A 13976-nucleotide genomic window follows, 5' to 3' on the forward strand; every position below is an offset into this window, starting at 1 on the left:
TCTTTCAAATCCGCCTGGAAACGCAAAAGACGCCAGAAGGAAACGTCGTTTTGCAAAACGAGGACCCGACTTGGAGGATTTCTCTTCTCGATGGGAGACTGTCTGTCACGACACAGAAAGCGAGACTGAGGTCCTGGCGAAAGGATAGGTGTGCAAACCCACAGAACAGAACCGAGAGTCTAGAATAACACCGGGCACGCATGGCCAGCTGATTGTCAACAACGGTGCCAGGCAAGTCGACGAGGGGGAGGGTAGCCTTCGCAACAAATGGTGGGGACACTGGAGAGCCACGACCCACAGTGAAACCATCCGCGGTCCCTAGGGAAACGCCACGACCGTCACAATGAGAGGGCGTTTCGTACGCACAGGTGTGAGGGGGCGCGTCCCCTTCCAGCTCCGGGCCCTGCTGAGCCCAGATGGGGCTCCGGTCCCCCTCCCAAAGGTCACTGGCAGTCCCCTGAGGCGTGGCGGGCGCAGTTTGTGAGCGCGGCCCTCCCGCTGTTGGATTAGCGACGGCGGCGGGTATGGGAACCGAGCGCGCCCAGTGCGTAGCAGGAGCGCGTGACATCTCCCCGCCGCGCCGGGCCGGTGGCGTCGTGGGCACCGAGCCCCGCCAGGCAACGTCCCACGGTCTGGCCCCCACGGCCGTCCCCACTCCGCCCGGCACGCAGGTGGGCACAGCCCCCTCTCGGGCGTCAGCTTCTGTGGGTCAAGCGGGGCCCGCACGCAACGGGCCCCTTCCACGGTCAGTCCACCGGATCCGGGTCAGTATCCCAGCCAGGACCCGTGTCTGGCACCCAGGAGATGCAGGTCACGGAGCCCTCTGAGGTCGGGTAAACGTAAGCAGGACCCCCCCCCCCCCAGATGGAGGAATTTTCCCACACCCGCCAGACCCCGAGGCGGCCTAAACTCTCCGTCCTGCATCTGGAAAGGCGTTCTTCCCCTAGACGGTGTTTCCTTGGAGCGATTCACTGCCTCGAAGGTTCTTGCTTTTCGTCCAAAGAGAGGCGGAATAAGGTTGCTATTTCCCGGAAGGAAAGAGGCCTCCAGTGCGAACAAAGCCGGGAGATCCAGAGACCGGCTAGTCTCCCCCGGGGAGGCGGCGAGCGGGGTGCGGCGTAGTTTCCGTAGTGTAGTGGTTATCACGTTCGCCTAACACGCGAAAGGTCCCCGGTTCGAAACCGGGCGGAAACAGCCGTCGACCTGCTTTTTCTCGCTTTACGCAATGCTTCCCAGCGCCACCCAGCACCCAGATCCGCTCCGGTGCCCCCGCTCCGCACACAGAGCCCGGACGCCAGGTGCAGGGACAGCGTCCGGCGAGGACACGATGTGGGAAATGCACGGCGTCCGGGAAGCATCGCCCTTGGTTCCCGACGGTTTCCCCGTGGTCACATTTGCTGCAGCGGGTCACTTCTGCGCACCGGCCCCTGCCTGTCCCCGGGTCAGCCCTGTGCCCGCGGCCCAGGTGAAAGCAGTAGGTGGGCGCAAGGTCGTGCGGGGAACCCCTGGTGCCCTCGAGGAAGGCAGGCGATTCCCGGACGGGACGCAGCACTTAGCGTCACAGGAAGGTGATGCTGTTGGAAAAACCAGAGCAGGTTTTCGTGAAAAGGCTGCGTGAAGACAGAGGAGACACGGGCCCCCGCGCGGAGGGTGCCCACTACGGGGTTGGGGACGGCGTATCCGCGGGGACCTGAGAGCTCTTAGGGTGCAGCCCGTGGGAGAGGGATGTGATGTTGAAGGGAAGCGGGGGTGCGGGGTCCAGGAGGGCGCGTGTTGTCAGAAAGCCTTTGGGGACGCCAGGGTCCGCGCTGGCGGCGTTGGGACAGGTGGCAAAGGTGTGTGTTCGCGTGGGGTCCCGGGCAGGGCGCAGGGTCTCAGGCACTGGGAGCACTGGGTAAAGTGCGAAAAAGCTGGCGGGCAGCTGTTTCCGCCCGGTTTCGAACCGGGGACCTTTCGCGTGTTAGGCGAACGTGATAACCACTACACTACGGAAACCGGCCTGCCGAAATTCTTTCTAAAATCCTTCTAGAATGTCCTATGGAACGTACACCCATTTTCTGGGTGCCCCCAAACCCGGTAACTTTGAATGATTTTTCTTTGTACGTATCCTCACTCACGATGACTCTCTTTCTCTTACACTTTTTATTGTTAAAATAACAATACAGAAAACTCCGTAACTGGTAACCACACATAACTGAAACCCGGAGTCCAAGTTCCTTCCCAGGCTGCAGGCAGGGGTTCCCGGGGGTGGGGGGAGGGGGTGGGGGGGTGCTTGGGGTCCGCTTCTCTTCTGACCTGGAAAAGCTGGGGACCCCCAGACCTGCCGGGCCATGCTGGAAACTCCGCCTAGCGCGGGTGGCGGACCGTCCCAGTTTACTGCCGGGCGGGGTGACAAAGGGAGCCCTTTGGGCGTCCCTGTGACTGGACTTCGTGTCCCCGCTTCCGCTCTGTGTGCCAGTGCTCAGGGACCGTGTCAGTCTGCCGAGCGAGTTTGTTTTCCTCCTCGTGTACCCTGACGTCCGTCACTCTTTCCCCCTTCCCAGCATTTGTCTGGGACTAGAAGGTGCTCACTGCAAAATGATCTGTCTTCAAACCCATCGTGAGAAATTCGCGGCAGGACCGCGCTGTGACTGCATCGGTCAGAAACGGCAAAGCTGGAAAACCCCTCCCGTAACCCAAACTCGGACGGGTCTCAATGCTGCCGGAAACAGAAGCGAGGCAGTATTTCCTAGAGGGCAGGATCTTCAGTCTTACTTTTTCTTCTGACATCGAGTGGACAGCATAACTTCTGGTTCATTTTTTTGAAAAATAAGTTGATTAGATATTTATTTTAAAGGAATTAATGAGCAGCCCACAATGTGCCCAATCCTGACCTAGGCTCTGGAGGTACCAGGTGTCCTGAAAAATCGGACAAGCCTGGGGAAGCAAAGGGCATGTGCGCTGATTATTATAATATGATTGCACAAAATAAGTTATTTTATTATTTAGTGTTTATTTTTGAGACAGAAAAAGAGAGACAGAGACAGAGAAAGAAGGGGGGAGAGGGGCAGAGAGAGAGGGACACACAGAATCGGAAGCAGGCTCCAGGCCCCGAGCTGTCAGCACAGAGCTGGATGCAGGCCTCAAGGTCACCAACTCCAAGATCATGGCCTGAGCCAAAGTTGGAAGCTAAACGGACTGAGCCCCCCTGCCCGCCCCCCAATTTATTTTTAAGATTGCCAAATAAAACTACAGAGATAAATGCTCATGCTTTTTCACAGATGCATACAAATGAGACAATTTTGCAACTCCTAATGATTAGGAAAGACTGTCAGAAGAAGTGATCACCGATCTGAGACTTGGTAGATGAAAAGAAATACATTGGTGGAGCAGAGGTGTAATGAGGCCTGGGGGTGGGGAGTGGGGATCGGCATTAGGGGCAGCAGGGTAGGTCCCCGGCCAGGGCACATGCCATGGGACCTAGGAGTCATGAGCACTCATTAACTTGAGTTGGTAGAGAAATAGGATTTCAGTTAAAGATATGACATATTGATGAATTTCCAGGTCTTATTTGGGATCGAATTGTAGAGAACAAACATTCTCCTTTATTATATTTAAATACTCACCTCTCCCAGCAGAGTTTCATAGCACTGTTTATGATTTTTATTTCTAACAGAAGTCAGTATTCCACTACAAGAGATCTACAAAATAAGTCTTCTGAGACATAACATTCCTTCCAAATGGCTCACAAAAGGAGACATCAGCCCGTTAGACCTTTATGGGGAGAAGCAAGAAACGAAGGAATGAAACTGATTGTTTGAGAAATGTTGTGCACATTACCAAGAGTGGGGAGCATGGCACTTATGGAATATGATAAAAGCTTTAAAAAGTGTTTTTTAGAATGTAGAAGAAATAGGGCAGATAAACAAGAAAATCTCAAGTCTTGGGGTTTAAAGGTTTTTTCCAGCTGTACTATTTTTTTAGAGTTATCTAACTAGTAAGTGCACCAAAAGTTTTCAGATTTAAAAGCACTTTTTTATTTTATTTTTTAAATTTACATCCAAATTAGCATATAGTGCAACACTGATTTCAGGAGTAGATTCCTTAAAAAGCATTTTTAAAAAGCAGTTGGCTCCAGCTTTTTTTTAAAAAAAGGAAGCTTGTGTGCTTTGCCATTCTTTTTTATCCTCTCCTCTTTCAGATACAATCATATTACTCCTCCTTCCAAAATTTCTGGTATATTCCACAGTCCCTTAACACATTAAAAGGAGAAAACAGTTATAACGTTAACTGATTTACACTAATTTATATTAGAGTTTCCCCCTCGTTCCTTTCTTTCATTTCTTTTGAACTGGATTGGATGAAAGGCAAATGAGTAGACAACTCCAGGTTTACTAATGGGTGTGGAAAATAGTTATAAACATATAAAAAAATAGAACTCAAAACCACAACGACTGAGGTGCTGGGAAAACTGGACAGCCTCGTGCAAAAGAATGCAGGTAGATCATTATTTATACCACACAAAAATTAACCCAACATGGGTTAAAGACTTGAATGTAGAAATTCTGGAAGAAAACACAGGCAGTAGGTTCCTTGACATCAGTCTTAGCTGTCTATGTGTTTGTGGATCCAACTCCACATGCAAGGGAAACAAGCAAAAATAAACAAATGGGACTACATCAAACCAAAAAGCTTTTGCACTGCGAAGGAAACCATCCGTTAAAGTGAAGACAACTTCCTGAATGGAAGAAGATATTTGTAAATCATCTACTTGATAAAGCGTTAATACCCCAAACATATAAAGAACTCACACAACTCAACAATAAGAAAACAACCTGATTGAAAAATGGGCAGATGATCTGAATAGATATTTTTCTAAAGAAGTTATACGGATGGCCAACAGGTACGTGCAAAGATGTTCAACATGACTACTGGAAATGCAAATTAAAAGCAAATGAGATATCACCTCACACCTGTTAGAAGAATGGTCATCAAAAAGGCAAGAAATAACAAGTGTCGGAGAGAACGTGGAGAAAAGGGGTCCCTCACACACTGTTGGTGAGAAAGGAAATTGGTGCAGCCACTCTGGACATCGGTATGAAGATTCCTAAAGAGATCAGAATAGATCTTCCGTATGATCCGGCTATTCTACTTCTGGGTACTTAGCCAAAGACTGTGAAGACACTAATTGGAAAAAATGTATACGCTCTTACATCCATTGCAGCATGATTTTTTTCCTAATTTTTAAAACATGTTTTCATTTATTTTTGAGACAGAGAGAGACAGATCCTGAACAGGGGAGGGGCAGAGAGAGAGAGGGAGACACAGAATCTGGAGCCTGTGGGGCTCGAACTCCCGGACTCACGGACTGTGAGACGCTTAACCGACTGAGCCCCCCAGGCGCCCCTGTTGCAGCATGATTTACAATAAGCAAGACACAGAAACGACCTGAGCGTTCGTCAGTAGATGAATGGATGGGGAAAATGTGGTATATATAGAGTGGAACAGTATTCAACCATAAAGGAGAATGAAATCTTGCCATTTTTGACAACATGGATGGACCTTGAGGATGTTACACTTACGGGAAAGAAGTCGGAGAAAGACGAATACTGTATGATCTCGCTCATATGTGAGAATCTGAGAAGCAACACAAAGGAACAAACAAAACAATATAAAAACCAACTCATAGATGCAGAGAGCAGGCTCGTGGTTAGCAGGGGGGAAAGGGGATTCGAGAGCAGGCAGAATGGAAGAAGAGGGTCAGTTGTATGGTAATGAAAGGTAGCTAGAATTTTGGCCGTGATCACTTTGTAGTACATACAGATGTCTAATTATAATGTGCACTTGAAAGTTATCCGGTATTATATACCAATTTTACCTTGGGGGGGGGGGCAAAAGCCACAACCACTGAAGCTAGATCACTAAGTCACTAGCCTTTCTAAGCCAAATAGGGTCCTGGTAACAGTGGCATAGACATCAGTCACCAGAGACTTGTATAAATGCTGGATTTCAAGCCCCATCCAAGATGCGGTGAATTAAATCTTTCATTTTAATGGAACGCAAGGTAATTCGTGTCCTCACCAAGGTTTGAGAACCCTGGCTCTGGTCCAACACACGATTCACTATTCGGTGGGCCAAAGAGCTATCTGATGCAAAATTGGGGATGGGGGAGGGGGAAATGGCCATTCAAGGAGCCAGTCAAGAAAAACAGCTGTTTACAACGTCCTAGTTGGGAAAGATTCTAGGGGGCGAAAATAACGAAGACAGTCACAGAGATCATATATAACCTAAGTGGTGAGTGCCTGAGGTTTGGTCTAAAATGGCAAAAGAAGACCAAGGGGCAAACCCCACTTTTCCTAGGCAATCCCAGTGCCCAGATCATAGTCATAGAACAAGATCTGAGTTTCTCAGCTCTCAGCACAGATATTTCGGCATTTCTATCACTGCCCTACTGGGAGAAGTGTATTTTTGTTTTTAAAGAAGAGTCTTCCCCTAATGCTGTCCCTTCCACCTCTGGTGCTTCAGGGATGTGAATTCAAATTCTCTCCACTTCTCAGCTACTAAATCACAAAAGCTCGTGTGGAAAGGCCCCGCTGGGAGTCGAACCCAGGATCTCCTGTTTACTAGACAGGCGCTTTGACCAGCTAAGCCACGGAGCCCACAGCGGGAGCAGTCTCCTTTGTATGTAATTTGAGGGTGATGTCACTGTTTGGTCTGACCAATGTGGTTCTCAAGAATGTTTACCCAACAAAAGCGCATCCAAACTAATTCTCAGGATCTTTATCACGTTTTCTTACTTTCTCCCGAAAGGTGCACAGCAGTGTAGATACACTGCACCAGGAATAAAAACTTCCTCAGCCACTGGACCGTTGCAGTAGGCAGCCAGACGGTCGCACTTCCCGGAGTCTTTACAACTGCTTGGTATGGAAGGTGGATTCAGCTCGGACTCTGCCACACGGGGGACAATGGTGCCTCTCAGCCGCGCGACCCAAGCAACGAGGATCGCCGCCGCGAGGCTTTCCTGAAGTGAATCACTTGGCAAAATGCTGGCGCTCAGGCGCTGGCGGTTTTCTTCCCTTTGTCGCTCAGCGGTGGCCGTTTATCCCACGTGAAACTACGTTCCGTGTTTGCGGAGAGTGGCAGTCTGCTGTGGCACATGGGAGGCATTAAAAATACACCACGCTTCTTAAATTCCACACCTGGCATGCTAACAGGAATTTAAGTAGAAACTTGGAAAAAATTAAAAAAGAAATTATATATGAATATCAAAACACATTAGAACTTTACTGGCGTATGATTTTCTTACACTTTCCCTCCAAGCAATATTGGATATGTTTTCTTCCTCTCACCCTCCTTTTTTCTCTTTAAAGTTGACAGCGATCCCCTTCTTTCCGAAAAACGGATACTAAACATTACCCGGGAAAAGGCATATGTTCTCATTCCAAGAAACTGGAGTTGGACAAATCCTTGAGATCGTTTCTATCCTTGGGACAACGCTGGGGGAGTGCGCTGTGACACGCGCCAGTTAAACACACGGATCTATAATACAATCCCACAAACTTCTAGAAATAATTCCTCAGCCCTTGGTTGGGAGCAGAGTCACTGGGCCCTGGCTGCTGGCCCCGCCCGCGACATCCAGGCAGGGGTGGGGGTGGGGAGGGCAGGTGGTGGTGGTGCAGAAAGCCCTTAGCTGGAAGAGGAAAAGCCCCCAAGGATCAGTGAAGGCGACCTCCAGGCCTGGTCCTGCAAAGAGGAAGTTCAGGTGACAATTTTGCAGCACTTCCTGGGGGCGGGAAGTGCAAATAAAACGGAAAAGAGTGACACGAGGGAACTGGGAAACTGAGGGTCGAGGCTTAAAACCAGCAGAGTCCAGAGTCTGGTGTTGCCGGAGAGGGAGAAGACAAATCTGATATGCCAGACCTACAGGGAGTCCCAGCCCTGCTCCCTGGTAGCTCCCGCCTGTACAATCCATAGGGAGGGTGTAATCGACCATTTGTAAATGTAAATAACAGCCCTTACTTGACGTAGAATAATCAGGAAATTCCACCTCCTCTCTCTCTCTTCGTATTGAGATAAACGTAACCGCTTTCTCGACACAGGTGGAATTAGGTGCTGGGTGTCTTCCTGTACGACCAGAAAGTGGGGGATGACTGGATTAGGGAGGCTTTGTCTTGTGTGCGAACCTTACTTCCACTGTGTAGTGTGGTCACCATCAGGAGAGACGAGGGAACAGCGGAGCCAATTTCTCTCCGAGTCATTCTCTGCTCGCCTAAATCGTGGAGGAAGAAAGACACTTGCTAAAAGGACAAGAGCAAGCCAGCCCGTGGTTGAATCTCGAAAGTCTGGGTTGATTTTTAGACGAGATACTCACTGCGTCCCTCAACCTTCTCCAGGAAACACCTTCAAAACGCCTTTCTCATTAGCAAGCATCTGTGGTCCAGGAAGATGTGATTGGTTTAGAGACACAGACAGACACGAGGTGCTCAAATGTGTGATTCGGGGACTCAGACCGATTCATCTTGTGCTCAGTTTCCAAGACGTACATTCCTTTATTTTTTCATAATAAAGAGCAAGTGATGTTATTCTTTAGAACATTTTTATGTATGATAGGATGGATGTCAGTCCCCTAAGGTCTTTTTGCTTTTGCATATATCTTCGTGTCTATCTCCTTTCGAGCTTGTGAAATACCATGTTGCAGTTGGTTGATCTCTGCACTTTCACCTAAATTTGATTTGTCATATCCCTGAGGATGTGAATGAATCCTAAGACTTATAGTTTTTAACTCCTGATGGTGACTGCCAAGTTGATTCATTTACTTTTTGGTATCCTATCAATTTAAACAGATAAAATACTGCGAAGATATCGTATGTTATTCTATCATTCGAGAAAGTAACCAAGCAATAAATCCAGCATGCAAGAAACTGTAGCAGAGGTTAGAAATAGCACACCCTCAGAGGACGTTACATGTGTGGGAGAAAACATGTTTTTTAATATGGTAGACTAAATAACAATCCGCTATCACGATATTCTATCCTACATGTTTCTCTTTTTTTTTTTTTATCCTCTGTGTTTCTCTCTCTCAAACTATACTGCAAACAGAGGGACCAAGCCAATTGCATTAGTAAACCTCCCTCACTGTATTTTTGCATATAATGGACACCAAGGGCACTAATATATTTACAACTCGTGTAAGGGTTAAATTGTAGAGTGGGGCTAAGCTAGAGCTTGAGAGATAACAGCTTTGTGCTGACACCGTAGCTTGAGAAATAGCTTTGTTTTGACACTGAAGGTTAAGAGATAACATCCTTGCTTTACTCTTGTAAATTACACTTCATACTCTTGTAAATTAGGCTTCACCAATTAAGGGAACAAAAGTTCAAAGAAAAGTGGGCCAGAGGCAGGGTCAAGGACATCAACTGGTTGCGACTTAACGGCAGAAAGTCTAAAATAATCACCCCATCCGGGAACTGTTTCCACCTCATCTGGGAACTATTTCTTTGTTGTTCCCAGGTGATGATAAGACGATGTGGTCGGCTATAAAAACTCTGTACCCCGGCTGTTCGAGGCCGCACTCTGATTGAAAGTGTCGGTCCCGATCGGTCGGCCTTTCCTCTCGTAGCAACAAACTTTGCTGTTACTGTCACTGGTGCCCTTAGCATTCTGTTTCAGGAGTCGTGTGCATGCAACACTGGTAAATAACATTGAAAATGTTTAGATGCACATAAAAAATAAGTAAGAACCCTCAATAGAAACTCTCAACATTCCAGGCTACACAGAAACTAGTTATATTTCATGTTTTTTTTTCAGAAATTTCTTGAGCTATAGGTCTCACTTGAACAGAACTGCTTTAACTGATTTATATTAAATACTGAAATTTTATAATAAACGATAAGAGCAGTAAAGAAACTGTTTCTAACATGAACACACAAAGGAACCCCTGGGACATAAAGGGAAAATGCCATCATTTAAGAAGGCCTGATATTATTGTATACAAAAAGCAAACAATTTGAAAAGGGACATCAAGCGCTTTGTAAGTTATCTTAACTCTTAAGTATGTTTGCAGTAGCCCAATGTAAAAGGACTGGTAGGAGATGTGGGTATAAAGTGTATCTTAACTATTTGAAATTCAGTATTTTACACACATTTCATCCTCCTTTTCCATCCGTTCTTAGTTTCTACATAAATTGGAGTACTGAAATAAGGCACTGTATTTTCTCCTTCGTACATTTTACAAACTGTTACACTTTCAGGGATGTGGGGATTGTCGCCAGGATATTACGGGTGCTCTTGGTCCCGGCCTGGGTGGAGGCTGTCTGGTCTTCCAAAATTCATCTTTCTCACTGCAGCGTCTGAAGTTCAAGTTGCCTCCATTTTGGAAGTTGCTTCCACCGAATTCATGAAAACCTCCACGCTCTTTCTCTCCTAGACTTTCATCTAAAAAGAGCCACTCTCTCCTTTCCATGAAAAGTGTCTGGCTGGCTCACACACCTCCGCAATTTACTCTTACTTTTGTAACATGGGTGCCTTGACACCTAGCATGTACTGGAACGTGATACGTATTTGGAACAGCTTCAAGGACTTCATCACACCTTTTGCTACTGGCTCAGGCTCGTCCTGCTGCCCGCGGGAGTGTGGCGGTATTTCTAGAGCGTGTATTGTAAGTCCTGGAGGGGGATCGGGGTACCGGCCGAAATGTCAGCACTGTTCTGGTCTCCAGGCTGTCGAACGCGTGAGCTACAGAGCCCCACAGTCCCGCAGAGGACAGTTTAGATACAACACCTGCTGTAACTCGCTGACATTCCTGGAAACCACACGCGCTCCTTCGTGCCTTCACGTCGCCACCAGACGTACGTCTGGCTCATGTCTAAAGATCCTTTGTGCTCTTTCTTTGCTCTGATATTCTTTGATGCTCACGTCTAATGAAAGATGAAATAAAGGCTATGTGCGGGCCACGGCTGCTGCTGCTGCTCTCTCTCTCTCTCTCACAGAGGCAGCCCCGCACGTCCACTCAGTCTCCGTGTCTGAGAACTTTTCCTTCCGTGCACGGACATGTGGGGGCACAAAGAAATAAGCCAGCAGCACACATACTTCAGCCATGTCAAGGCCGCGAACTTGCCATTCGCGGAGACAAGGAACATAAACAGCCTCACGACCCTTTTCCAAGGTCTGCCAGTTCTAAGCTGATTTCACAGTAACACTAGATATTTATGGTGGGGTTGATGCTGATCTTAATGGATGTGGTTTTTGATCTTGTCTATTGAAACATGCAGGAGTTTCAGGACAAGGGGCAGAGAAGGAGTTCGTGCGGCTGCTGCTGAATTCAAGGATAGTTTCCATGAAATATAAATGCACTTTTTTAGTGTCATCTCAAGGAGGATAAATATATATATATTTTTTTACCTTTGTATTTACTGCTGTATCCCAGAGCCTTGAAAAGTGTCTGGAGCATAGTAAGCTCTCAATAAATATGGGCAGAAAAACAATAAATGTTGACCAGACTAAGAGTGTCCCAGGAGGATAGAAAAATTGAGGGTGTCTCCGAACATTTGAAGTCATTTTCATACTATATTTTCAGGTGACAGTATTCATGAAGACTTTCAAACTTGTGTATGTAAAGTTCATCTGTCCCACACATGCTCCCTGGGCCAAGTTCACAGGACTTCGTTCTCAGTCATAATAACAATCCATACCGAGTTTTGGTCTTCTTTTCTTACCTTGATTCTAGTAAGAGCACCTGGGGAGACAGGTTGCCCTCAGGTTCCATGGTGTAGTGGTTAGCACATCTGCCTTACACGCAGAAGACCCTGGGTTCGATTCCCAGTGGAACCACAAACTTACCTTGGCTTCCATTCAGGAGAGGCTTGGAAGGTTCCTCTTTTCCTTCCAGACACTTACATAGCCAAGAACCCAGCGGGTTGTGTGCTCAGTTTCCCCTCTGGACACTCGCCTAACTGGGCTGTGCAGTGTGGGACCATGCTGCCTTGCACAGAGGATCTCCCTGGCTTTCGTGATGGTTGGGGGAAAGCCATCAGCAGCAAATGTGGAATATTTTAAATGAGTGCACAGCCAGGGCCTGACTGGAAAGATTATTATTTTAATTCCATCGTAGTTACAATGTTAAGGATTTAAAATTGCAGAAACAACATCTACTTTAGCAGGTTTGAGCATTGTATTAAAGGAAACCCCAAGTGTTGGATGCCAGAAACGGGAAGGCTCCAGTTTTCATGCAATTAGACATGTGCAGTTTCCCACAGAAGCAGATTTTAAGGAGAGCAGATCAGACGCTGTTTTGTGGTTTTGTAAGGAAACATGAACTTTCCCGCTCTAGAGGGCAGAGAGTTGCTACAGTACCCACGTGGGAAAATTTGGCACTATTAAATACAATGGAAAACACACTTATTATTTTTTTTTAAAGCACTATGTAATTTTTAAATGTCTCCTCATTTTGGTGGTAATCTAAAACCTGAGGATAATAACAATCGCCCAGATCTGAATTTCTCCACGTATTACAACACACGCACACAACATTAAAGCCATACCTTCTCCCCAACTAGAAGACAGACTTCAAGTTCCCTGTAAAGGAGAACTAAAAACACCGACGTCAAGCAGATCTGCCTTTCAAGAGCTCCCAAAGGCGACTCTCTGTGGAGAATGGAAGGAGCTCCAGAAAAGCCATCTAGAAGTAAGAAAATGGGAACTGAGATCCCAACATTCAGCTAAAATTCCCCTCCTCTCAAATAGAAATTTCAGCTTAAAACACTGGGAAGGAACCCGGGCACGCACGCCAGTCCTGAGACGGTAGCAGCAGCAGAAACTTCTGGGGGAGAAGAAAGTGAGGAGAAGCCCTCGGCGGAGAGTAGCTGGTAAAGGAAAAAAGGAAGGAGGGGATTCAGAATCCCCCAAGACCAAAGGAAACATAAAAATCGGAAGACACAGAACTCTTTCCCAGTGGATCCCCAGCCCTCTCCCCAAAGACATCTATTAAAGATACTGTATTTTTATGTAGGGATAGAAGAGGATGGCCTTGAACTAGGAATCCTGTAAACGATCCCAAGTCTCTTCCCACAATATCTGAATGAGCTTTATTTATGCAAAGCTACTATAAGAAAACCCCAAGGCAAAATATTTTAGCTGATGAAAATTCCTCCAAAAGTGAAAAAGCAGAAGAAAACTGTAACACAGCTCTCAAAATTGAATCAGGCATCCTCAAATAAGCATTTTTTGGATTTGAAAAAAATCACACGAAGTCAGAAACACAAAAAATTAAAACAAAAAGAAAAAGCGTCAATAAAATGTCATAATAATTAAATTTATAATCCAGGAAGTTTCTGTGATAGAAGTCCAGGACCAGGTTGGGGGAAAAACAAGTTATATAAGGGTAAATAGTTGGGGGTAACTGTTACAACAAAAATTCAAACCATCCTACGTGTCACAAGAAACTTCTTAAATGAGAAAAGAAATATCAGGGGTGTCTGGGCGGCTCAGTCGGTTGAACTCATTATTAGTTACGGAGAATGCCAATTAGTGCCACAAGGAGATAATACTTTAAGTCTATTTCAATGCTTCAAACAGGCTGTCTAAAATTTAAAAGTCTGGCAATACCAAACGTTGGAGAAGTCTGGAGCAAATGGAGCTCTCACAAAGTATTAATTGGAAAGTAAAATGGCCTTACCATTTTGGAGAATACTTGGTAGCTTCTTATAAAGCCAAACAGACATTGACCGAATGATCCAGCAATTCTACTCCTAGGTGTTTACCCCAAAAGAAATGAAAGCATTGCTGGGTGATTTTATGTGTCAACAAGGCTAGGCCACAGTATTCGGATATTTGGTCAAACACTAGTTTAGATGTCGCTGCGAAGATGTTTTTTGGATGAGATTAGCATTTAACCAGTAGGTTTTGAGTAAAGCAAATTACCCTTCATAACGTGAGTGGCCTCATCCAATCAGTTGAAGGCCTTGAAAAAAGAAAGACCTTTCTCTCCTGAGGAAGGGGGA

The 13976-nt window shown here is 46.5% G+C and overlaps 1 protein-coding gene and 4 non-coding genes across 5 annotated transcripts in view; 3 read left to right on the forward strand and 2 right to left on the reverse strand.

Moving 5' to 3' along the window:
- LOC109252608 (histone H2B type 1-C/E/F/G/I) overlaps positions 1 to 13976 on the forward strand; it is a 490736-nt gene that overhangs the window by 377261 nt on the left and 99499 nt on the right. The gene's annotated exons all lie outside the window — the stretch shown is intronic.
- Positions 1122 to 1194, forward strand: TRNAV-AAC (transfer RNA valine (anticodon AAC)). The gene has a single exon. It is a non-coding gene; the product is annotated as a tRNA-Val (tRNA).
- TRNAV-AAC (transfer RNA valine (anticodon AAC)) lies at positions 1923 to 1995 on the reverse strand. Its single transcript has one exon. It is a non-coding gene; the product is annotated as a tRNA-Val (tRNA).
- TRNAT-AGU (transfer RNA threonine (anticodon AGU)) lies at positions 6565 to 6638 on the reverse strand. Its single transcript has one exon. It is a non-coding gene; the product is annotated as a tRNA-Thr (tRNA).
- On the forward strand, positions 11736 to 11808 carry TRNAV-UAC (transfer RNA valine (anticodon UAC)). Its single transcript has one exon. It is a non-coding gene; the product is annotated as a tRNA-Val (tRNA).

The sequence above is a fragment of the Panthera pardus genome, unplaced genomic scaffold (genome assembly GCF_024362965.1).
Source record: "Panthera pardus isolate Hobbes unplaced genomic scaffold, ASM2436296v1 HiC_scaffold_17, whole genome shotgun sequence".
Lineage (NCBI taxonomy): Eukaryota > Metazoa > Chordata > Mammalia > Carnivora > Felidae > Panthera > Panthera pardus.